At 44.5% G+C, this 26,092-nt stretch overlaps 1 long non-coding RNA gene across 2 annotated transcripts in view; it reads left to right on the top strand.

Annotated features, from left to right (window-relative positions):
- The window catches only part of LOC144509762 (uncharacterized), a 56,886-nt gene that overhangs the window by 4,627 nt on the left and 26,167 nt on the right, over positions 1–26,092 (top strand). The window contains exon 2 of one of the 2 annotated variants that reach the window (XR_013500522.1): positions 1,935–2,026. This is a non-coding gene — a long non-coding RNA (uncharacterized LOC144509762). The remainder of the gene's footprint in view (positions 1–1,934; positions 2,027–26,092) is intronic. The other variant, XR_013500521.1, reaches the window with a different exon arrangement.

Here is a 26,092-nt window from a genome sequence, read left to right as displayed (position 1 = left end):
CGCCTTCCTGAAGTCCAGATATACTACATCTACAGGATCCCCATTATCCACTTAGCTGGCTACATCTTTGAAGAACTCCAACAAATTAGTCAAACATGATTTACCCTTCATAAAAGCATACTGACTCTGATTGTGTTTTGCCTTTCCAAATGTCTTAATAGTTCCTTAATAATGGATTCTAACAATTTCCCAGCAACAGATATTAAACTAACTGGTCTACAGTTTCCTACTTTCTGCCTCCTTCCTTTTTTGAATAAGATTGTTACATTACTTTTTTCAATCCGCTGGAATCTTTCCCACATCCAGGGAATTTTGGAATATTATAACCAATAGATCCACTATCTCCGCGGCCTCTTCCTTTAATACCCGAGGATGTAGGCCATCAGGTCCTGGGGACTTGTCTGCCTTCAGTCCCAGTTGTTTGTTGAGTACTATTTCCCCATTGATGGTGATATTTCTAGGTTTCTCCCTTTCTATTTCCTCTGCATTTCCTGTTACTATTGGGATGATACTAGTGTCCTCCACCATGAAATTGATTTAGTGTCTCCACTATTTCTGTGTTCTCCACGATTAACATCCTGGTTTCATCCTCCAAAGGACGCACATTCACTTTAGCTACTCTCTTCCCTTTAGCTACTCTCTTCCCTTTTGTACTTGCAGAAGCTTGTGCTTTCCTGTTATATATTTTGTGCTAGTTTTCTTTCATAATTTACCTTTATATGGCTTTTTTCGTAACCCTTTGTTGATCTTTAAACAATCTTCCAGCCTGCCTTTGGCCTTTGCAATATGATATGACTTAGTTTTTGTCTTTAAGTTGCCTTTAACTTCCTTGCTTAGCCATGGATATTTTTCCCCTCTTTGGAATATATTTTAGTTGGGAGGAATTGAATATCTTCTTAAACAACTGCCACTGCTCATCAAATGTCCTACCTTTTAGCCTTCCTGCCCAGTCCACTCGGGCCAAGTCTGTCCTCATACCTACATATTGACATATATATTTATATACATACATCTCAAACTGAATTTTGAATTCTATCATACTATGGTCACTCTTCCCGAGAGGATGCTTAACAATGAGGCCATTAAATAATCTTTGCTCATTAGCATGGTAGCACAGTGGTTAGCACTGCTGCTTCACAGCTCCAGGGTCCCGGGTTCGATTCCCGGCTCGGGTCACTGTCTGTGTGGAGTTTGCACATTCTCCTCGTGTCTGCGTGGGTTTCCTCCGGGTGCTCCGGTTTCCTCCCACAGTCCAAAGATGTGCGGGTTAGGTTGATTGGCCAGGTTAAAAAAAAAAATTGCCTCTTAGAGTCCTGGGATATGTAGGTTAGAGGGATTAGCGGGTAAAGTATGTGGGGGTAGGGCCTGGGTGGGATTGTGGTCGGTGCAGACTCGATGGGCCGAATGGCCTCCTTCTGCACTGTAGGGTTTCTATGATTACATAATAGCAGATCCAGAATAGCGTGCTCTGTGGTTGGTTTCACAACATATTGCTCCAAGAAACAATCTTTAATACATTCAGTGAACTCTACCTCAAGGCTACCCTTGCCAATTTGATTAATCCAGGCTATGTGCATATTAAAATCACCCATGATCATTGCCGGACAGTTCCTACAACCCCCCATGGCAGTTCAATCAACACCTGAAGGAAGGGGTTTGTGGAGATTGAGATTCTGGCCATTTCTAATGGAGCATCCACATTCCCATGTTCTGAGTATTTACAACTGCCTGCCAGCCACACAACCAAGACGTGATGGGGGTAATGCCCATAATTTCCTCACATGGGCAGCTGACGGGCATGGTGTGCCGCCAAAACCACTTACTCAGAAAATACACCCTGATCTTAACGATGCTCACAGGCTGCAATGTGTTTCCAGGATTTTGTTCACATTTCCAGTGTTTGTGATTACTTTCTTTTATCTTGTCACCTGTAGCTGTTGGATTGTTTTTGGCCAATTCCAAGTTCCTTGGAATCTTCCAGTTTGTTGGAGACCAGAACACTGGGTGAGAGGTAATGAAATCAAAGGTTTGTCAGTCTTTGATAAGAATCTCAAGTGTGTAGGCTCAAACATTGTATAAATTCATGATTGGTGGGACAGTTTATATTGGATTGCCAGTTTTCACGTGAACGATGATGGCAGCAACTGTGATGATAAATAAGGACACAGACACCAACGGGTACTTTTGGCGGATGTGATTACAGTGTCAACTTGCAAGAGGCAACCACATTCCTCAGTCACTGGCAAGTAAGCAAGAATGAACCTGCATTTACATAGCACCTTCCGTGATCTCAGGTCACCCATAGGCTTTTCAGCCAATGTGGTACCTTTTGAAGTGTGGTCACAGTCGTGCTAGAGGAAATAATGGGGCCAACTACAAGCTCCCACAGACATCAATAAGATAAATGACCAACATCACAGAATGTTTATGGCGCTGAAGTTTTTTCTGACAACAAATTTGCCTCTTTTGCAAATCACTTCAATTCTGTACCTTCTCGTTCTTGATCCAGATATTCTGTTTTAGTAATATTAGCTGAGGGAGCCTTTCCAGTCCCTATCCAGTATAACATGTTGGGATAAATTCCCAGATACCCCAGTAACTCCACCCTATATAACCTTCAGAACTCACATAGAGTGGGAACTGTGAGCTCGCATAGTCCCTTTGAGGCCTTATTAGATTTTATTGGAGACATTTATTAGACCAGAGTAATCAATCCCGGAGGAAGAAATGAGACAAAATAGTATAATTTTCTTTTGAACACATTGGGATTCAGGTGGATCGTCTGTAGACTGCTCTGCCATGCCAGCGAAGGGCCCATACCGCGGCCTGCCTTGGCTATGTCGATGACCTTGCCTTTGAGTTTAGGGGCAGGGTCCAGGGCCACGAGTAGGTCAAGGACTCCACTCCACCTCGTTGATGGTAATGGAATGGTCCCATAGGAATTTAAGAACCCATGTTTTATACCAGTAAGAAGTCTCAGAACACCAGGTTAAAGTCCAACAGGTTTATTTGGTAGCAAATACCAGTAATGCAGCTTTCCGTAAACTAAGTATGTCTAAAATCAATCATTTTTTTACCTTGGATCAGAAAACTTGTGCGGCAGTGATCCTAGATTATGTATAAATGTGTAGGATGTTGAACTTGTAGGTTGCCTCTTTGTCAATATAAAAACAAAACCATGATTTCCCTTCAAAAAATGGTTGACCCAAGTCGAAGTAACTTTGAAGATTAGGATGTTTGGGATTGGATGTCAAAGCCAAGCAGTGATTTTCCTGTTTCTGGCATTTTGGAAAGACTGCACTGAAGCAGGAGTTACCCCTCTCCACCTCGCAGAATGGTGCAATGGAAGCAAGGTGTAAATAGGTCTGTCATGTCTCAGCTTGTGATTGTATGCAACACAAGTGAAGCATGGACGGGCGGCACAGTGGTTATCACTGCTGCCTCACAGCTCCAGGGATCCAGGTTTGATTTCTGGCTTAGGTCACTGTCTGTGCGGAGTTTGCATGTTCTCCCCGTGTCTGCACGGGTTTCCTCTGGGAGCTCTTGTTTTCTCTCACACTCCAAAGATGTGCAGGTTAGGTGGATTGGCCATGCTAAATTGCCCCTTAGTGTCTCAAGATGTGTAGGTTAGGGGGATTAGTGGGGTAAATACTTGGGGTCACAGGGAAACAGATGTGGTTGCCCACCCAGTGCTAACCACTGTGCCACCGTGCCACCCATGAGATTTTCCAGCATTTTCTGTTTTTGTTTCAGATTCCAGCATCTGCAGTAATTTTGCTTCCAACTTTAAACAGTAGATGCCGCGTGCCTTACACCTTCATGAGATTTTCTGCAAGAAGACCTGTTTCCTGACGTCAGGAACTTTGGAAGTGACTGGTTATATATGTGAGATGAGCTTGGCAGTGCCAGGGAACAGCCGCAGAATAAGCCCAGGGTTTCTTACACTTGAATTAGAACCCCCCCAAAAATGGCTGAGTCCAAGTGGATGTGAAGATTTTAACAATCTCAAACCCACCTCTAACCTGGCTATGCCAGGTTTAACTGAACCAGGAGGGAAGCCAACCCACTCCCAGGAGGCAGGATGGAATGTTCAGTATTTAAATATTGCTGGCAGCCTCTGATTTAACCTGCTTTGCAGGTTTTACCCTGGCTGACCAGGTTTCCTCCTCCTGTGGCCAGGCTCAGATTCCTGCTCCATGAAAAAACCTGTCTGAACTCCACCTCTCCATCAAAATGTCCCCCATCAATATCAGATCCTTAGGGCCAGATTTATGTATGTTGGCTTTGGAAGCCTTTACAAATGGCAGCTGGGACTCGGTCGTGGAAGTCCTGCCCCCAATTCCCAGCCGATCCCTCGTTTGCCAGCAGGAAGAATCACACAGGGAGGGAACCTAACTCGGCAGGGCTTGTTGAGATTAGTGCTGAGCTGCAACAGACCTTGTGTGGGATTTTCTAGCCATGCTCGCCCTAAGACCAAAAAATCCCGCCCAAGATCAGCGAACCTTTGCATGGTCCGTGTCCCACCCGCTACGATTCCCATGGCCAGTGGGACAAGAAAATTCCACCCCTTATTTTGGTTGTTCTAAGTGCATTAATCAGCAGTGTGGAAGTCACAAATTGCTGCAGACTCATAAGTTCTACTATGCATCATGATCCAAAGTTATTTAAACCCCCAGCCCTTTAAACATGTAAACAAAGAAAAGCTGCAGCTGTCAGACTTTTAAAAAAAACCCACTGCTGGAATTAGCAGATCATATGACGCACCTTAAAATATAAACATCCCCATCTGTTCCTGCAGTTTCAATAGACTTCATTGTTGACATTTCCCAAAGTTTGTTGTTACAGCTGAGTCTATTATGAATGCTAGGCTGAGGGTCAAAAGCTCTAAAACCACTAATTTCAGTGGGGCAAGGGGAGTGTGGGGAAACTAAGTTCACATTTTGGTTTTCAGAACAGATTGACCCTTTTAGGGGATTTAAAATCTTTGGAAGGGTTTCATGATCAAGATTTATTTTTCTGTATAAGGTATGCATGACAGGGAGTTTTCCTCAAGTGTTAGAAGTTTACTTTTTTCATCTCAAGATGGCTCTGGCCATAATGGATAGTTGATGAGTGGCTATGAAGGTAACAGGGGGGGAGGGGGGGGGGGCGGAGGTGGATTTTACCATTAAGCCCCGCCGACCAATGGGCAGGGCGAGCTGGTAAAATCGCACGAGAGCCAACAAATCCATTTCACGGCGTTTGCGACCTTACTGGCTCTGGATATCCAGTGCAAATAGTTTAGTTAAGTAACATGAAAATCTTCTTTTGCATAGATTTAATGAGCCCGGGAGATTACAGTCTGGGCTCACTTGCCTCTGTGGCCTCGCTGGGAGAGATCCTCTCTGGTGAGGATCACAGTTGATCACACAGACAGTGCAAAGGGATGGGGCCAGAGGGGGCAGGACCAGACGGGGGGGGTGGCCAGTCGGTAGGGGGGGCAGCTGCTGCACTCTTTGCATTGGGATTGGTGGGGGGGGGAGGGGGCATCCACTGCCTTTCTGAATTGGGATCGATAGGGAGGGGGATGATTCAGGCTGGCCATGGGATGGGGGGTTGGGCAGCCGATCACAGTGGGGTGGAAGAAGGGGGGGGGGTTTGGTTCAGGCAGGTGGGGGTTCGTGATAGGCCATGGGCCCCCGCGGTAGCTGGAGGGGGTTGGTGTGCTTTCGACTGGATGGCAAGCTGAAAGCATCAGAGGCTGATTGAGAGTCTCTGCTGCTAGAGACCTGCGCGTGCACAATGGTACCCTCTGCTGCTCTCAGCCAGCGTTCAGGCGACTTGAGCCTCACCTGCTCCCCCTACAGGTGAGAAACTATTTCTGTTTTTTTAAATGGATAAGACAGCAGAGTTGAACTCGTCCAAAAACAGATCAGAAACTCACCGTTTTCACACTTGCCCTGGACTTAGAATTGTTTTGGTAAGATTGCCTCAATGGGGTGTGTGAGGTGGCAAGGAGATATGGGTTGTATGCAGGTGGCATGTGGATGAGGTATGAGGGCTAAACCGCTTCATATAAAACTGGTCTCAAAACAAAGTCTTGGAGAACTGAGGCGGGCCTTTTGACCAGCGTGCCTTGATGTTCACTTGCCTTCATGGCTGCCTTAAAACTGCTCAATCAGACACATTTCCCCCCCATCCCTGGACAAAAAACTGCACATGTAGGGGTCATTTTAATGGAGATGGGCCAGTTAAATTGGGAGATTTCCTGACTTGAGCTTCCCACCTCCAAAACAAAAATCTGGCCCTTATTGTCTCTGATTAGGCGCCACAGGTTTGTTCTTTGCATTTTTTTTCAGTGAGAATTTGTATAGTGACAGTTGAAAATGCTGGTACGGACCACTGTGAAGCCTAGACACACAGGCTTTGTTTGCATCATGGTCCAGTGACATTCAGGAATATGTTGTTCTGTTTATTGGTTTCTTTAGATGGGAATAGCTGGAAAACTATAATGTTGGAACTTGAGTTAAGTCTCTATCATTTGCAACCATCTTGAATACGCCAGCAATTGAGACTTTTGTCGGACTGATGTTGTGTAAAGAAATAACTTGCGTTTATGCAATTTCTATCACGACCTCCAAGCAGGTTAAAGCCAACAAAGTATGTTATAGAGTGTAGTCACTGTAGAGAAACGTGGCAGACAATTTGCACGCAACAAGATCTCACCGACAGCAATGTGAAAATGACCGGGTAATCTGTTCAAGAGTAAATGCTGGCCAAACAGATTGCTTTGAATGATCTGAAGATGAGTAAGGGTCTGGATATAACGGTATATTTATCCAGTAGGAAGGTGGATGAATCTGAATAAGTTATGGAATATAATAATTAGAGAAATGTTGTATTACATTACCAGGCATTATCTTTTTCACTTTAATCCTTGAAACAATGTTTTATCTATATGTAAAACATATGCAATTTGAATCTCAGAATCAAACATGAACCAATTATGTTAGACCTCCCCTCAGGGGCCTGCTAATACCAGAAAGTAAAAATAGAACAAAGTGGCCTTATTTATAGCATGAAATTGCATAATTTTTCTTGTAATGCATGCTTTCATTCCGCCTCCTGCTGCAAGCATCTGAACAAGCCCCCTGGAAACACTTACTGTCATTTTCCTACTTATGCTTCAGCGATGCTTTTACAGAGGCAATCCTGCATCTTTCCCTTGTGAAATTGAGCCCTTCAGGAGGACAGTTCACGGTGTGCAATTTAGCTGTCGTCTTCCGATCAAGAAACTCAAGAATAGGTTTGTTGGAATAAGATGCAGGGGGTATTGATGCTAATTATCTCTATTGTGGCTGACCAGAGACACTCTGCGTAATAAAAAAAATTCTCAATGCTTGGAACGGAGAAAATGCAATGTCCATTACCAAGAGTGACTTGGTAACACCAGCACCGGCAACGTGCTAGCTCCAGAACTAGAATCATAGAATCCCTACAGTGCAGAAGGAGGCCATTCGGCCCATCGATTCTGCACCGACCACAATCCCACCCAGGCCCTATCCCTGCAACCCCACATATTTACCCTGCTAATCCCTTTAACCCACACATCCCGGGACACTAAGGCGCAATTTAGCATGGCCAATGCACCTAACTCACACATCTTTTGACTGCGAGAGGAAACCGGAGCACCCGGAGGAAACCCACACAGACGTGTGGCTATGCTATTCTGACGAAGGGTCACCCAGGCTCAAAACATTGGCTCTATTCTCTCCCCCACAGATGCAGTCAGACCTACTGAGATTTTCCAGCCTTTTGTTTTTGTTGTAGCTATGCTATTCGTCAGCTACAACACTAGCATCTACCCGACCTCCCATCGCAATTTTTCCCCTGTAGCTGGGTCAAAATGCTGGAACTCCCTCTCTAAAATCACTGTGTATGTGTGTGTGTATCGACACAAGGACTGAGAAGGTCTAAGATTGTGGCTCACCATCACCTTTTCAAGGGCTATTAGGGACGAGCAACAAATCATGGCTTTGTTCACAATGTTGGCATCCCATGGATGAATTAAAAGAAAAAGATCTCCTTGTATTTCCAGAATATCTGTTTTCATGTTGGACTCGTACTTCTTTCTTTTTCGACTTCTTGCAGAGACGTTTTATGAGCTCGCCCCTTCAATTATATGAATCCAAGTTTCTGGCCAAAGCAAACTGAAATCAATTAGGTCTAAGTAGTGAATTTAGTCTTTTGAATGTGCCAAATTGTTCATGACTGTCCCAGAGCTTCATAACTCAAGACTAATGAATGAGCCAAGTATTCTGCATATACGAGTCAATCCCTTGTAGGATTACTGATGGACACAAAATTAGAAACAATTGTCTCTCTCTCTCTCTCTTGTTGAATAATTGCCTGCTCCTCTCCTGTGTTCCCCTCTCCGCCTGTATTTTCTTTTATTTGTTTTTCACCCTTTCTACTAAAGACACAAATCATTCTATTATATAGATGAATGGACTCCCATTTAACTGCAATAATTACCATGCTGCATAAAATATAAGAACTCCATTTCAGGGTTGTAGATTTTAAATTACTGTATAATTAGTGTTATATGCTTAATTCTTTGCAATGTTTCAAGGTGTTCCATTTTAAAAATTGAAATATTTGAAACAACAGTGTTTAAATTATAGCACAGAATAAGATTTACATACAGTGAGCTTTTTTTTCGTTTTATAATGCACACTCGCTATATTTCTTTTGCTGCATACTTATGCGCTCCAATTAGGTGAGGTGATGAATAAATATTAAACCATATTTAATATGCAGTACAAATATGATTAGCTGTAATTACTGCTCTGTGAGCGTTATTATGTTTAGTGGAATCGTTGAGCAGATGCTTAGGATATTTTGTTGCATTTGCTATGCTCAATTTCTTTCAGCCCTTGCAGGTAGTGCTCTGCATTCAAGGTTAGGTCCAAGCCAGGCAGAACATTTAGCGTCATTTTATCAGCCTGTTGTTTCCAAGTTAAAGGGCAGTTGGCCCAGGGACTGGTGGCCCCATGAGAATCAGCAGAGAAGGAGAGAAACAGAGGAACATAGAAAATAGAAGCAGGAGTAGGCCTTTGAGCTTGCTCCGTCATTCACTTTGATCATGATTGATCATTGACATCAAATATCCTGACCCATTTTCTCCCCCATGTCCCTTCATTCCTTTAGCCCCAAGAGCTATATCTAATTTTGTCTTGAAATCACACAATGCTTTGGCCTCAACTACTTTCTGTGGCAGTGAATTCCACACATTCGCCTCTCTCTGGGTGAAGAAATTTATCCTCACCTCAGTCAAAGCTTTGACAAAGGGCCATTTGGACTCGAAACGTCAGCTCTTTTCTCTCCTTGCAGATGCTGCCAGACCTGCTGAGATTTTCCAGCATTTTCTCTTTTGGTTTCAGATTCCAGCATCCGCAGTAATTTGCTTTTAACTCTGACTGCTCCTTGGTCAGGTGTGAAAGGTCCATAACGGATCAGTGAATGGCAAGCCACAGCGCTGCTTGTGCATCTGTAAAACAACTGAGCCTCATGAAATAGCAGCCATCCAACATCCTGGAGACAACTAGAAAAATAATTGGGGAGTGCAGTGATCCAGCTCGGCACACACCCACTCAGGTGTGTCTATTCTACTCAGGCAAGAAAACGTATCTGAAGTTGGCATCACCAGCGTAGAAAACAAAGAACACACACCAGAATTTAAAAGGGCAGAATTTACTTCATCAGGAAGAAACTTTGCTGAAACAGTCCACCAAACAAAGGAAGGACATTTGAAATCTAGAGTAACAAAGAATAAGAAATGGGGGTAGAGTCCTTTAGCATTGCTGCCTCGCAGGGCCAGGGACCCAGGTTCAATTCCAGGTTTGGGTCACTGTCTGTGTGGAGTTTGCACGTTCTCCCCGTGTCTGTGTGGGTTTCCTCCGGGTGCTCCGGTTTCCACCCACACTCCAAAGATGTGTGGGTTAGGTTGATTGGCCATGCTAAATTGACCCGCAGTGTCGGGGGATTAGCAGGGTTAATATGTGGGGTTAGGGGAATAGGATGGGATTGTTGTCGGCGCAGGCTCGATGGTCCGAATGGCCTCCTTCTGCCCTGTCAGGATTCTATGAAAATGACAATGCTTTCAGATACGCTTAAGGTTCAAATCACAATGCATGGAAACCCAATGCAGTGACTCATTCTGCTGCCTTGCAGACCCTGCCCAGAGGCACAGGAAACAAGGCAGAGAGACAGAACAAGAGTCCGAGACAAACAAAGGTGTCGAGAGGAATTCAGAGTGATTGAGAGGGGCAAAGAGGGATACCAAAAAAAACTCAGGAAGACAAATAGGAGACGGGTGGAATTAACATTGGCGTTTAAGTTCATTCTAAGACAACTGAATACGACTCCCATTTCCTCCCCAAGTGAGCTAGTGTATGGGAGCAACAAGCAATGTTGTAATAAAGGATCTAGGGAACTACCCCTGACTGAAATTTGAAATAACCAGGAGAAGGAATTCTAAAATGTACCAGATAAAGTAGCACAAGTCAACTTTTTTCAGGTCCTAGACTCCTAACATCCACTTCCTGGCCAAAAAGGTTGGGAGAGAATTCTCCCAATATTCCACTCTCCAGAGAAACACCATTGTCAGACATTTTTAATCACTCCAGCCTGGTACTGCTCGCAGTTTTTTGCACATTACATTAGGCCAGGCCTGGTACAGGTCTCACTTCCCATTTTCTGCCCCTCGTTTGGGATCTGGTACAGGTCTCACTCAGAAGGAATAAACAGTTCAGACCAGGATTCTTATTTCCCCGTTGTACTGTTTTTTTTTCCCTTCTGGGCATTCCCCTCTGCTGTCCACAACCTGGGACCTGGTACAGGCTTCATTTCCCCTTCTCTTACCCACGATGTGGGGCCTACTACTGGTCTTATTCCCATTTTTTGCCCATACCATGGGGCCTAGTCCCTCTGGTTTGGCGGATTCCAATTACAGAGTAAAGGTTTGCCTCTCTACCTCCTGGCACCACAGATTGCATATGGGATTGATCCAAAGGGTTATAGTGCACCAACAAAGATTATTCTGTGGAAGGGAAAAGGGAGTTTCAGCCCACAATCCCAAGGATAGGGAACAAAACGTTTCTGGTGGCCATGCATAGTGTCATTCAAAATACAACCTCTTGTGTGTTGTCCAGTAACCAGGCAGTGTGTAGCAACTATTGTCAGGCAAGAACACGTAATTGAAATTCCACAGTTTCTGAGCAGTCTAAATTAAGTAATTAAGATTTTCATTAATGTGATAGATGTACACACAAACATGCCTAAAAGACCCGTGGGTCTATCCGGGCATCTAGAATATTGCTTTGCTCCACCTCCGCAGTATTATAGCACTGAATGGTATACAATCTGTCCCCGTTGGTCACTGAATAATAGGACAATGAAAAATTGCAGAAAGGATGGCATTCAGCAATCATTCTACTCAATCAATATTCTTTCCTCACCTGTCCAGTATAAATTTCAATTATGTTGAAGGAAAGCATTCAATAGCAAAGTTGCATGTTCCTCTCACACGCAGGATCTTGCAAAATGAAATGTGGAATGAAAAGCCTTGGAGTTTTGTATCGCCTCCTCTTGAAAGGGCAGCGAGGCAGATGGCAAAGCTATTTCTGCTGTTTCAAAAAAAACCTTTGGCAAATTTTACATTTTGTGAAATGCTTAATGCGCATGTGGGGTGCTGGACAATTATGTGGAGGGGGAAAAAGGCAGCTACTCAGTTTCAGACTTAGATACAATTGTGAAGTATGATTTTGATAATGACCAGATGAGGAGGGGGTGAATGACCCCCTTCTTTGTCCTCTCCTTGCTTGCTCACTACAGATTTTTTTGTGTGAAAGTGATATATTTGCCATTTCAATGAGAATTTTAACTATTTATGTGCAATTATCATAAAATAACCAATAGTACAGGCTTTCTTGAGTTTAACAACGAAAGTGGTTAGCTTTATTATAGATTTGATTTGTTATTGTCACATGTATTAGCATCCAGTGAAAAGACGTGACAATAATAAATCAAAATTAAATCATAGATTCATAGAATCCCTACAGTACAGAAGGAGACCATTTGGCCCATCGAGTCTGTCCCAACCACATTCCCACCCTGGGCCTATCCTCGTAACCCCACACATTTACCTGCTAATCCCCCTGATACCAGGGTCAATTTAGCATGGCCAATCAACCTAACCTGCACTTTTTAGACTGTGGGAGGAAACTGGAGCACCCGGAGGAAACCCACGCAGACACATGGAGAAATTCTATAATAAAGCTAATCACTTTCTTTGTTAAACACAAGAAAGCCTGTACTATTGGCTCTTTATGATCATTGCACATAAACAGTTGACATTCTCAGTAAATTGGCAAGTATATCACTTTCACACAAAAAGTTAAGCCGATCTGAGTAAAATAAAATACACACCAACTTTTGCTCACGCGCACACGCACACACACTCAGAGTTTACACATAACTACAAAGTATAGAGTTGGAAAGGATAGGTTGGTTGGTAAAATTAGAGTCCATAAAAAACAGTAAGAAATCAGAAGCCCACAGTTTGGTATTTTAGCTGGTTTCAGGCTGAATTCGATGGACTCAATTGGCAGAAATTTCCCGTCCCACCTGCCACGGGAATCATAGTGGGTGGGACATAGACAATGCAAAGGTCTGTTGACCTGGCGCAGGATTTTCCAGCCTTGGGGAGAGCGTGGCTGGAAAATCCCGCCCTATGTTTCCGATTTAGTGATGTAGAGCAGTGAGTTGATTGTTCTTCAGGAGAGGGTGGTGCTGTGCTCAATTCTTTTAAGAGATCTTTGCCAATAGCAGGGCACCACACTGCCCTGAAGAAGATGTCTTTTTGCAGATAGACTAACTCCAGTTCAATGAATTGGAATGTGAACGGTATAGTAATGGAAATTGGAGCTAACCATCTTAGGCTGCGAGTTCAGCAACTTTTGTCCCTGTGTTTTAAAGAAATCTGCTTTAGAAATTCAGGTTTCCAGTCAGTGGATTAAAAATGATTATTTGGCATGAGGACACATCTTCATGACACCTCCACACCACTCGAAATGCAAGGTGATGACAGCGAACATTTCATTATAAGGTCATAAATAAAAAAAACATACACACACGTGCATCCTCAAACACTCACATCTCACTGTTTAAATCTTCATAATGAGATGATTCTGTGCTGAGTTAAACTCTGGATGAGGCACATTGATTTCCCCTGCAATGTAAGAAGTTTTTAGGTGGTAAAGTTGTAAGAGCAAGCTCTGAGAAAATAGCCTTGAATTCTGGGTTTTTAATTTGTCCACAAATGTCAAGGGGTTGTGATCTCTATAAACTAAGGTCTCTTTTTCATAGAATCATAGAATCCCTACAGTACAGAAGGGGGCCATTTGGCCCATCGAGTCTACACTGACAGCAATCCCACCTAAGCCCTATCCCCATGACCCCACATATTTACCCCACTAATCCCTCTAACCTACGCATCCCGGGACACTAAGCAAAATTTAGCATGGCCACCTAACCCTTTGGATCTTAAATTGGATTTTAAATCTTTGGGCTGCGGGAGGAAACTGGAGCACCCGGAGGAAACCCATGCAGACATGGGGAGAACGTGCAAACTCCACACACACTCACCCAAGCCGGGAATCGAACCAGGGTTCCTGGAGCTGTGAGGCATCAGTGCTAACCACTGTGCCACCATGCTGCCCATTCTGGACATATACGGAGTTCTCTTCTCCATAGTGGGATATCTCCTTTTGTGCCTGCTTAGTTTTTTGGAGAAATGCCCACTGTGTCTCAATGCCTGAATCATCATTCTGGAGCAGCATGGCACCTATCTCTAGGTCACTAGCATCGATAACCATGTCAAATCGTTCGTTAAAGTTTGTGGTGCGAGCACCAATTTGCTGGGTAGGATAGCTTTCAACCTCTCAAAAGCTGTTTAACACCTCCCTGCCCACACTACCTTTAACTTTTACAATCAGTGGGGCAGTTATAGTGTTGAAGAGTGGGACAAACTTGCAGTAGAACCCACACATCCCAAAAAATTACATTATTTTCTGTTTAGTCTTGGGACGGGGAATTCCATCAATGCCTGCATCTTTGCTCTGGCAAACCTGCCCTTGACCCACACACTTGCCCTAGGTAGGTTACCTGAGCTTTAGCAAGCTCTCTGTTTGAGAGATTGATACTAAATCAGCTGACTGTAACCTTCAGAAGAGATCTTCTAATTGATCCTTGTGGTCCCCCCAGGTATCACCGTTTACAAGCAGGTCATCCAGTTGGGTACCCTAGTTGGGTAGGCCAGCCACTACCTGGTTCATCAGCCTTTGGAAGGTGGCTGGGGCATTTCTTAATGCGAATGCCATAACTAGTCCTTGTTATAAGTCATGCTGGATGATGAAAGCCCTTAGCTCAGGTAGTTATGGGAACCTGCCCCCAGGTCCCCATAACTACCTGAGCTAAGGGCTTTCGTCATTTTGACAAGTCTATTTTTGTTATGTAAATGGTGTGTTGTGTTCTCTCTCCATGATCTTCCAGGTGGGGAATTGGGTAGGACTGAGCTCTGGTCACAGCATTAATCTCCCTGTGTCCATGCAGAGACTGGCTGAGACTGGGGTTGTGCATGTTGGTTTAGTCCCTGCAGATCTCTTCAAGCACTGAACAGCCTTGTCAGGTCTTCTCTCTGTTCTGTGTTAAAATAGGAGAATCTGGTGTCTACTATTCCTTACATGTGATAATTGCTTGGAATTAGCAAACCGGATGATAGGGGGTTCAATATGGGAATCATCCAGGCCTCCCTCTAACTTAGCATTACTTTTTCCTAACCCCATGTGATCTTACCTTGTGTATTAATCTTTTGTGTGGCACCTTATCAAACACCTTCTGTAAATCCAGATATACTACACATACTAGATTCCCATTATCCATTTTAGTTGTTACATCTTTGATCTTATAAGTAATCACTCTCTGCAGTTACGTGCTGTCTGCTTGATCAGTCAGCAGACAAGACTTAAAGCTAACCAGGTGAAGTGGGAATTCCTTTCGATTGGTGGCCTAACTTCTTGAAAACTTAAAAATTACTTAAAAATAAACTCGCAAAGGCAAGTTCAAGAGATGTAACTAAAATGTATTTAAACACAAAAACATACAAGACAAACAAAACATTGACCTATGGCCGGAGGAGGCTCTCAGATGGTTAAATAGATGTGGTTGAGCATGACAAGAACCTTCTGAAGATCTGAGGCACTGAGCCAAAATATAGTACAATTATACCTTCTGTTATCTCAAATACTCCTAATTAACTTAGATTCAATTTCATTCCATGTTAACATGTCAGTCCAGCACATGACAGATTACCTCAGCCAATTGCGATATGCTACTTGACATAATGATATTCTATTTGTCTGTCTAATACCAAACTTCTTCCCTTTGGCAAAGCCCACTTCCTGGTTGCTATGTTGTTAAGGACACCTCTACAATCCCTTTCCCACAGGTAGAAGTAGAAAGTGTCGAGACCTTCAGGTTTTTAGGTGTCCAGATCACCAACAACCTGTCCTGATCCCCCATGCCGACACTATAGTTAAGAAAGCCCACCAACACCTCTACTTTCTCAGAAGACTAAGGAAATTTGGCATGTCCGCTACGACTCTCATCAACTTTTACAGGTGCACCATAGAAAGCATTCTTTCCGGTTGTATCACAGCTTGGTATGGCTCCTGCTCTGCCCAAGACCGCAAGGAACTACAAAAGGTCATGAATGTAGCCCAATCCATCACGCAAACCAGCCTCCCCTCCACTGACTCTGTTTACACTTCCCGCTGCCTCGGCAAAGCAGCCCAGCATAATTAAGGACCCCACGCACTCTGTGCATTCTCTCTTCCACCTTTTTCCGTCGGGAAAAAGATATAAAGGTCTGAGGTCACATACTAACTGGCTCAAGAACAGCTTCTTCCCTGCTGCCATCAAACTTTTGAATGGACTTACCTTGCATTAAGTTGATCTTTCTCTACACCCTAGCTATGACTGTAACACTGCATTCTGCACTCTCTCATTTCCTTCTCTATGAACGGTATGCTTTGTCTGTATAGCGAGCAAGAAACATTACCTTTCACTGTACGCTAATACATGTGACAATAATAAATCAAATCAGGTGTATTGCCACGACAATCAGATAAGTGCCTTTCCTCGGGTCCCATAAGAAAGACACCTTTTTGTGTCTGGATAGTAGATGCCTCTATTTAATACATTGTGTTTCAATAAGTGTCCCGGGATTTTGAAACTTATAATGTTCATTTTGCTGACTAATGGATTCCAGCTGCTGAACTCTATTATTATTTCTGCAGCATTTGCCTTTTTGACCGAGGCGACCAAATACATTTAAATATATTTAATATGTTAAAATACAGGACCACTTAATATTTCAATATATTATACTTTTAAAATCATATCTCATTTATTTTAATCCTGTTATTACATTCATGTATGAGCAAACCGCTAACATTACCTTGTTAGGTGGAATTATTTTAACCCTTTCCCACTATACTTCACTGAAACTTAAAATCTGCCCGTGGATCTGCGAGCTGACCTAAACCCTGCTCCCCCCCTGCACAGGTGAGTCAGAGAAACAAGGAGGCAGGAGGGTCCCCACTTAGGTTTTCTCCCTGAGGTACTTGTCCTCCAGTTTTGCTGAGAAAACATGTACTTAAAATTTACACAGGTTTGGTTAGTCATGTCTTCACCATGTATGAGGGGACATTCATTAAAACACATTGTCCATATATTCCAAAGGTAACTTGATTAGCTCATGTCTCAAAGCTAACTTAACCAGGGTCCATTTGTCCAAGTGATTAGACCTAATGGCCTGTCTCCAACAGTTGAATACCTCAGATGATTGCCATTGATGCTTTGTTAATGAGACAGGAGATGTGAGTCCATCACACTTCCCTGAAGTCATTGTCTTTGATGGATTTTTGCAAACAGACCGACTTCACGCCAATGAATCGGAATGCAGGACATATAGTAATGCAATTTGCAGCTAGCCATCTTGAGCTGAGAGTTCAAGTCACTTTAGCCTCTTTCTTTTTAAGAAGTCAATTTTTAAAAGTGAAATTCGGGTTTCTAGCCAGGATATTAAAAATCATTATTTAGCATAAAACACATCTTCATGACAGGTTCATATCAGTCAAAATGCAAAACTGTGCACAGGGCTTCTTAAGTGACATCAGATAACCAATTATGATCAGACTAATATCACATAATGACTCACTCACAATCACTACTAGACAGTCATTTACCTTAAGGCGTTAATATCTATTTACTCATACAGAGAAATGTCAAGAAGAGCACTCCCAGTGTTCTCACCAATATTCAACTAATACTTCCCTAAATAGATTATCTGATCATTGACCTCCCTTGCTGTTTGTGGGATCTTTCAAGGCTCATATGGGCTGCCATCTTTGTGTGTGATAAAGCTCAAAAGCAATGAATTGTCAGTGTAGTCTTTGGAATGTCCTGGGATTGTGAAAGGTTCTATCGAGCTCCATGGGTGTAATTTCACTCGGGACTGGGGTATAAGTGCCCCCCACCCCACCTCCCCAAGCTTACCCTACCCTATCCTAGCAACCCCTTTTCCTCAGTGTAAATATCAGGGGCAAGCCCACACTCATACTAGCATCTTGGTCTGAAGCAATTTAAAGGTTGGGAGTCCTGGCCTCTGCATCGGTTGCGCCAGTCCCACTCCTGAGAGCTGCCGTTCCGAGAAGTACCACCGCGAGCAGTGCCCACTGCTGGGATCACATCCAGTTCCCAACGGCAATCATTGGTGGAGCCAGGTGCCAAGCTAAATCGCGGTGGAGCGGTTTTACTGGTGCCAGGCTAACATGATCAAATGGGGCAGAGGAGTGGAAGGGGGTTGCAAGGTGGGTAGGGGGCTGATGCAGACAAGTAAAGGTAGAGGAGAAATTAAGTGGGGGACTGACCTTGGGGGCGGGGGTGGGGGGGATGTGCCTTCAACGGACAGGGGCCTGTAAATGTGGTGATATTCCTCCCTTATCTGCTATGGAAAACATTTGTAATGGGGTGGGAAGAGGCCCTTAAACAGCTACTAACTGGCCACTTAAATGCCTCAATTGGCCTATGGGCAGGCAGACCATCAGACACATCCCCTGCCATGTGTAAAATTGCAGCAGGGGTGGGCAGATATCCACTGGAAGCAGTTCCCATGACATTGCACTCAATTTTCCCAGTGCTCCTGTCTATCTTCCCACAGGAAAGCATAAAATTCAGCCCCATGTTCTTGTTATCACAGCTGGAGTTTTATCAGTTAATAGAGATTACCAAAAAAAGTTAGGTTTTTTTTGGATGTTTACTTTCAACCATGTCTCTCTCTGTTGCAACATTCCTTGTCTTTAATACTGCCATGGTGAATCCTCCATTGAATCCTGTTCATCCAAGTCTCCGTACGTACTCCATTTCTTGCCAATCTTCTTACCTCCAGCTTCACTGCAATTGAAACTGGGCACATCATTTGCTCCTCTAATTCATTCTCTGTCAGGAACTCAAAACTGTGGGATGCCTGATCTCCCTCCGTCTTCCCTTCTTTCCACGTGCTCTTGTTCCTCCACATTGAAATTTGAAGAATTTTCACTCAAGCTGTAACTTCCAGGGAACACCCACTCTCCGCTGGAGAGCAACAGGTTGCAGAATCACCTCTCTGCTCCCATAATGATGCCCTATGGTGTCAGCTTCGAGGACCATTCTGCATATGTGAGGGTTAACTTTGAGTGTTGGAAAGGTATTTGGCAAAGGACTTGGGGGTGGGGGAAAACCACGGCTCAACTCAATCTAATCTTGTCACTGAAAATGCATAAATGTGTATCTCCGGTACATGTTTCTGGATTGCAGTCAGGAGCAAGAACACTAGCTTAAACCTTTCTCCTCATGGGGAGGTGCTGCGGCCAAATTACTCCCTGAACTGCCACGTTGACTGAAATGAGCTAACTCACGAGAGATCAAACTCAGTCTCTGTTTTTCTTACAGCCCAGCTTGATAAACTCCATAAGCTACCTGGGGGGAAATCTGCATCCAATGTTTTCTCTTCCATTTTGGAGACATACCTGCCTTTATTGTTTTTGCCTCGGTTTTTTAAATGCTTGTATATTTAACCCCTTGTTTGAGATAAAGAACTTGCATTTACATGGCGCCTTTCATGGACTCAGGATGTCCCAAAGCACTTTACATCCAATAAGATACATTTGCAGGGTCATCACTGTTGTAACCTAGCAGACAAGCAGCCTTTTGTAAACAGCATCTGCCACAAAACAGGAGTGTGATAATGAAGTTTTAGTAGATGGATGCTGAAGGAGTGTTGGGTCTGATCTTAGCTCTGTGTATAGGGATAGGTTTTAAATAAGTCCAAATCTCATCCAGACTTTACCCAATACAGAGGTAGCTATATTAATTCTGCCAAACATCATTTTCTCATCACCAACACCCTTTATTTGAATCAAAGAAAAAGGTCGCTCCCACACCTTAGTCAGGTAGTCTTCATGGGTAAAGTTACAAGCTTAAAAATGATAAGTGTAGGGAGGCTGTGTTTTTTATTTTCCTGGCGCAGGTCACATCGCTTCAGCAAGTCTGTGATGTCAGAGTCAAGAATGCACCACCAGGCATAATTCCTGGCCAGCATCTTCATTTTTGATACTCCCAGGTGGCCATTCTGTAGTTCTGTTAATATTGGATGTCATCCTGAAACTCCAAAGGGTGATCCTGTGCTCAACTCTAACTTCAGCTTTCTTGGTGAGGTAGGGTTTCCTTTCTTCCGACTGGGAATCCCTGTATAGGATCATGTGGCCTATTTTGGATAAGGTTGGATTTTTTTGGGTCCAGGCTTTAATCTGCCCTGCTGATACTGGCAAGGTCTCCAAAAGGTTCAGGGTCATCAAGGCATCTTCCAATGCTGGAAAAGGAGCTAGGCTTGTGGGAGGCGACTCAGTGTATCCCCATTGGCTATCCAGGTCCCAGGGCGGTGTTCCAGAGGTATTCATAGGCCGCCAATAACAAGGCCCAGCGTTGTATCCGAGCTGAGGTGATAGGGGGAATTGCTTTGTCCTCTTTGAAGAGACCCAGTCAGGGTTTATGTTCGGTAACTATAAAAAGCCATTGACTGTAGACTGTAATATTATTGGAACATCTTCACACCAAATACAACTGCTAGCCCTTCCTTCTCAATCCGAGAATATCTCCACTCAGCATCCGAAAGGATCCTGCAGGCATACACAATGGGCTTTTCCGTCCCATCTTTCCAGCGATGTGAGAAAACCGCAACAACCCTGTATGGGGAAGAATCACAAGTTAATATAAGTTTTTGCTTAGGGTCGAAATGGGCCAGTGAGTTAGATGACAGGAACTGATGCTTAACTTTAGAAAAAACACCTGTCCACAAAGCTTCCCAGGACCACCGCTGGTATTTCTGTAGTTGGATGTTCCAGGGAACTATTGTGGAAGCCAAATTCAGGATAAATCTTCCATAATAATTGACTAATCCCAGGATTGCTGCATCTTTGATGGCCTTTACCTTATCCTCTACTGGATGTAAACCCTTGCTTCTATTTGGTAGACTGAGTAGGTTACTTCAGCTGCTTGGAAAACGCATTTATCCCTCTTCAAGCAAACTTCTGCTCTGGAAAATATCTGCAAGACTTCTTCCAAGTTGGCCAGATGTTCCTGTTCTGAAGCCCCCGTAACCAGGATGTCATCTAAGTATACTGCTACCTTGGGTAGCCCTTGAAGGATGTTCTTCATAATTCTTTGGAAGATGGCACACGCTGATGAAACTCCAAAGGACAAAAGGGGGAGAGTCCCTTATATGTGTTGATCATCATATATTTCTGGGAGGACACGTCCAGTTCAAGCTGAAGGTAGACGTGGCTCATGTCCAACTTGGAGAACATCTTGCCACCTGTTGACTGAGAGTACAGATCTTCGATCCAGGGCATAAGTTCCTGTTGAGTTTGGGGACTCGATTGACCATCTGATTATAGTCTCCGCAAAGACAAACTGATTTGTCAGGCTTAAGAACAGCAACTACAGGCATGTTCCATTCAGCAAATTGCACAGGCCTTAATATATCCAAGCTTTCAAGGTGCCCTCGTTCAGTTTTCACATTCTTCAGCATGGATAAGGGATTGGTCTGGCTCTGAAGTACCTAGGTGTACGGTCGGGTAGATCCTGACTTTGACTCCTTTTATTTTCCCAAGGCCCGCCTAGCTACTGATCATTTCATACAGTCCCCCACTTCTGGCCTGGATGAAGATCTCTAATCAGTTCAGCTGAATCTGCTGGAGCCAATCTCTTCTGCACTCTACCTTGAGGACTGATTACACCAGATAGAATCATAGAATACCTCCAGTGCAGAAGGAGGCCATTTGGCTCCTCAAGTCTGCACCAACCACAACCCCAGCCAGGCCCTATCCCCGTAACCATCCATATTTACCCTGCTAATCCTCCTGGCACTAAAGGTCAATTTATCATGGCCAATTAACCTATCCTGCACATCTTTGGACTGTGGGAGGACACCGGAGCACCCGGAGGAAACCCACAGAGAAGGTGCAAACTCTACACCGACAGTCACCTGAGGCAGGAATTGAACCCAGGTCCCTGGCACTGTGAGGCAGCAGTGCTAACCACTGTGCCACCATGCCGTTCCTTCTCTTAATTGGAGGGTATTGCTGCCTGATGGCCTTTGTAGTTCCTGAGCCCTTTTTTCTGCATTCTCATGTGGCAAGGCTATTTCAAAGGCTTTTTTTAAGTCCAAGTTGGGCTCTACCAACAGCTACTTTTAGATGGTTTGGTAATTCATGCCATGTATTAATCTGTTTTGCAACATTTCATTAAGAAGCAGTCCAAGGTTACACTATTCAGCTAATTTCCTAGCCATGAACTCAGGGACAGATTCCCCAGGAGTTCTCCAAGCCACGTGGAAGTGGTATCCCTGGAGAATTACAGGGGGCTTTGGGTTGTAGTGGTTTTTCACAAAGTCTACCAGCTCAGTAAAAGTTTTTGAGTCAGAGACATCCAGATAGATCAGATCTCTTATCTCACTTAAAGTTGCATGCTGTTAACCATCACTTTTGATTTTCGTCTCCTCCAATGTCATTAGCATGGAAGAAGTAATGCACACTTTGGAGGAAATAATAACAAATGGGATTACTATCTCAATGGAAACAAATTAAAACATGCTACCGTGCAAAGGGACCTGGGGGTCCTTGTGCATGAGACGCAAAAGCCCAGTCTGCAGGTACAACAGGTGATCAAGAAGGCAAATGGGATGTTGGCCTATATTGCGAGGGGGATAGAATATAAAAGCAGGGATGTCTTGATGCACCTGTACAGGGCATTGGTGAGGCCGCAGCTGGAATACTGTGTGCAGTATTGGTCCCCTTATATGAGGAAGGATATATTGGCATTGGAGGGAGTGCAGAGAAGGTTCACCAGGTTGATACCGGAGATGAGGGGTTTGGATTATGAGGAGAGGCTGAGGAGATTGGGTTTGTACTCGTTGGAGTTTCGAAGGATGAGGGGGGATCTTATGGAGACTTATAAGATAATGCGGGGGCTGGATAGGGTGGAGGCGGAGAGATTCTTTCCACTTAGTAAGGAAGTTAAAACTAGAGGACACAGCCTCAAAATAAAGGGGGGTCGGTTTAAGACAGAGTTGAGGAGGAACTTCTTCTCCCAGAGGGTGGTGAATCTCTGGAATTCTCTGCCCACTGAGGTGGTGGAGGCTACCTCGCTGAATATGTTTAAAGCGCGGATGGATGGATTCCTGATCGGTAAGGGAATTAAGGGTTATGGGGATCAGGCGGGTAAGTGGTACTGATCCACGTCAGATCAGCCATGATCTTATTGAATGGCGGGGCAGGCTCGAGGGGCTAGATGGCCTACTCCTGCTCCTATTTCTTATGTTCTTATGTTCTTATGTGCTCAGTGTGTTGGGCCCAGTCTTCCTTACATTGTCAAATTGCTGGAGTTTCCTGAAAAGAGGCTTTTTCTTACTGGAGATGATTCTTGACTTACGGAGGTTGTCCGGAAGGAAAGATGGAGGGAAAAAAAAAAATTTTCTCCTCGTCGCCAATGTAGTGATTCATCAAATGCCGGTTTCCCTTCACCAACATCCTTTATTCTGCACCAAAAGAAAGGCCTGTGGCTGTGGCTTACAGTCAGGTAGTCTTCACCTCGAGGTCCGGGTAAAGTAACAGGCTTAAGAACTCCCAGTGACTGCTTCCCACTGGGTGAGCCTCTGCATGCAATAAGGCAGTTCATACTCCCCAAAGCCCACAGGAAGATCTATTGATGATCCCCCGTGGCCTTCGTGGGCATCATAACAGTAACCTTTGTATAATTAAAAATGCTGCAAACTCCTTTCCAGATCCCAAGCATCTGCCAATAGACTGTACATGTCATTGGCTCCACTTTTGGTCAGTAAACCATAGATCTGGATGCTATGCATTGTGCACCATTCCCCACTTTATTTTATTAGTAAGACTCCCATAAAATAGGTGATCCAACTTTTCCTGATGAAATGTTAAACCTTATTTATCTTGGTCCTGGCTATATTTCCATTGTAGAAGTCATAGAAATCATAGAAACCCTATAGTGCAGAAAGAGGCCAGTTGGCCCATTGAGTCTGCACCGACCACAATCCTACCCCCATATCCCTACATATTTACCCGCTAATCCCTGTAACCTACACATCTCAGGACACGAAGGGGCAATTTTAGCATGGCCAATCAACCTAACCCGCTCATCTTTGGACTGTGGGAGGAAACCGGAGCACCCAGAGGAAACCCACGCAGACACGAGGAGAATGTGCAAACTCCACACAGACTGTGTAGTATCAGAGATTGTGCTTTTTTCTGGGCCTAGAGACTGTGTATGCTTTACATGAGTATCTCCTGTAATAATGGGGGCGATTCTCCTACCCCGCCGCGCTAGTTTTCTAGCGCAGTGGGATGGGAGAATCCCGCGGCCAGGCATACACGGGATTCGCGCATGTGTTCCCGCCGCAAGCTTATCTACTGGCACTGGATTTCCAGCACAGTCAGATCTGCACTGGAAACCGACGGGAAGACGGGTAAATAATTTACATCTTTATTTGAATGTAACTTAACTGTGATCAGTGGGTTCAGGACTGAAGTCACCGGGCCCGCTAGCCCCTCCCACCACGCCAGAGTGTTTCACTCCGGTGGGGTTTACAGTAGCTCCCCACTTTCGGGGACTACCCCGCTGGAGTGAAGGGGGGGCAATCGGGGGCCCCCAGGGTGTCAGGCGGTGGGGGAATGGTGCCCACTGGGCATAGGCACCCTGGCACTGCCCAAGGGGCAAAGTGTCAATGCCCAGGGGGCACATTGGGACTGCCCATCGGGTATGGGGCAGTGCCAAGGGGCGGGGCCTATTGTGGTGGGGCCTAGGGGCAGAATTATGGGGGTCCCAGGCTGGCGAGCAATTAAGCTGGCCAGCAAACGGGGGGAGGGGGGGAGGTTGGTGGTGTTGCTGACAGTTCGGAGCGCATGCACAGAGGCCTGCTGGTTTCAGCCTCCCGGATGGGAGTAGGCCCCACCTCCTGAAACCTAATGATATTCATGCTGGTGGCTTCTGCAGTGCGCAGAGTGTGGAAGATTCTCGTGTGAACTCCCACTGTAAAAACCAGCGTGCATTACTCCAGTTTTTCCACGAATTCAACACTTAGAATTTTTTTGGGAGAATGCTGCCCAATGTGTTCATCCACTCCCAAAGGAGTGTGAGACACTGGGACCACGGGGTGTCGATGATGGTAACCACCTGAGCTGCAAAATGAACGTTCCCACGTGTCCCTGGTGAAACAGACGGGGTTTCAGATTAGAGGCAGACACATTGCATAAGAAGCTGTAGGATCCTTTAGTCTGTGACAAGTTTAAAGTAAGTATACTTTGATGAATTCAACAATAAATGTCTGCAGGAGCTGACCTGTTTCCAGATAAGCGAACTGATACTGAGGTCAATGTGGCGATGATCCGAGGACTATGGAACTTGATCAAGAAATATTGTGCACAATTTTTGATTTGATTTGATTTATTATTGTCACATGTATTAGTATATAGTGAAAAGTATTGTTTCTTATGCGCTATACAAAGCATACCGTTCATAGAGAAGGAACCGAGAGAATGCAAAACATAGTGTTACAGTCATAGCTAGGGTGCAGAGAAAGATCAACTTAATGCAAGGTAAGTCCATTCAAAAGTCTGATGGCAGCAGGGGAGAAGCTGTTCTTGAGTCGGTTGGTACATGACCTCAGACTTTTGTATCTTTTTCCCGACGGAAGAAGGTGGAAGAGAGAATGTCCAGGGTGCGTGGGGTCCTTAATTATGCTGGCTGCTTTGCTGAGGCAGCGGGAAGTGTAGACAGAGTCAATGGATGGGAGGCTGGTTTGCGTGATGGATTGGGTTACATTCACGATCTTTTGTAGTTCCTTGCGGTCTTGGGCAGAGCAGGAGCCATACCAAGCTGTGATACAACTAGGAAGAATGCTTTCTGTGATGCATCTATAAAAGTTGGTGAGGGTCACAGCTGACATGCCAAATTTCCTTAGTCTTCTGAAAAAGTAGGCATTGGTGGGCTTTCTTAACTATAGTGTCGGCATGGGGGGATCAGGACAGGTTGTTGGTGATCTGGACACCTAAAAACCTGAAGCTCCCGACCCTTTCTACTTCGTCCCCATTGATGTAGTTCCCCCACTGATCCTTTACGCTTCCTGAAGCCAATGACAATCTCCTTTGTTTTGTTGACATTGAGGGAGAGATTATTGTTGCTGCACCAGTTCACTAGATTCTCTGTCTCGTCATTGTTTGAGATCCGATCCACTACGATGGTGTCGTTAGCAAACTTGAAAATCAAATTGGAGGAGAATTTGGCCACACAGTCATAGATGTATAACGAGTATAGTCGGGGGCTGAGAACACAGCCTTGTGGGGCACCGGTGTTGAGGATGATCATGGAGAAG

This window comes from Mustelus asterias, chromosome 22, assembly GCF_964213995.1.
Source record: "Mustelus asterias chromosome 22, sMusAst1.hap1.1, whole genome shotgun sequence".
NCBI classification, from domain to species: Eukaryota; Metazoa; Chordata; class Chondrichthyes; order Carcharhiniformes; family Triakidae; genus Mustelus; species Mustelus asterias.
This window is presented reverse-complemented; position numbering and strand designations above follow the sequence as displayed.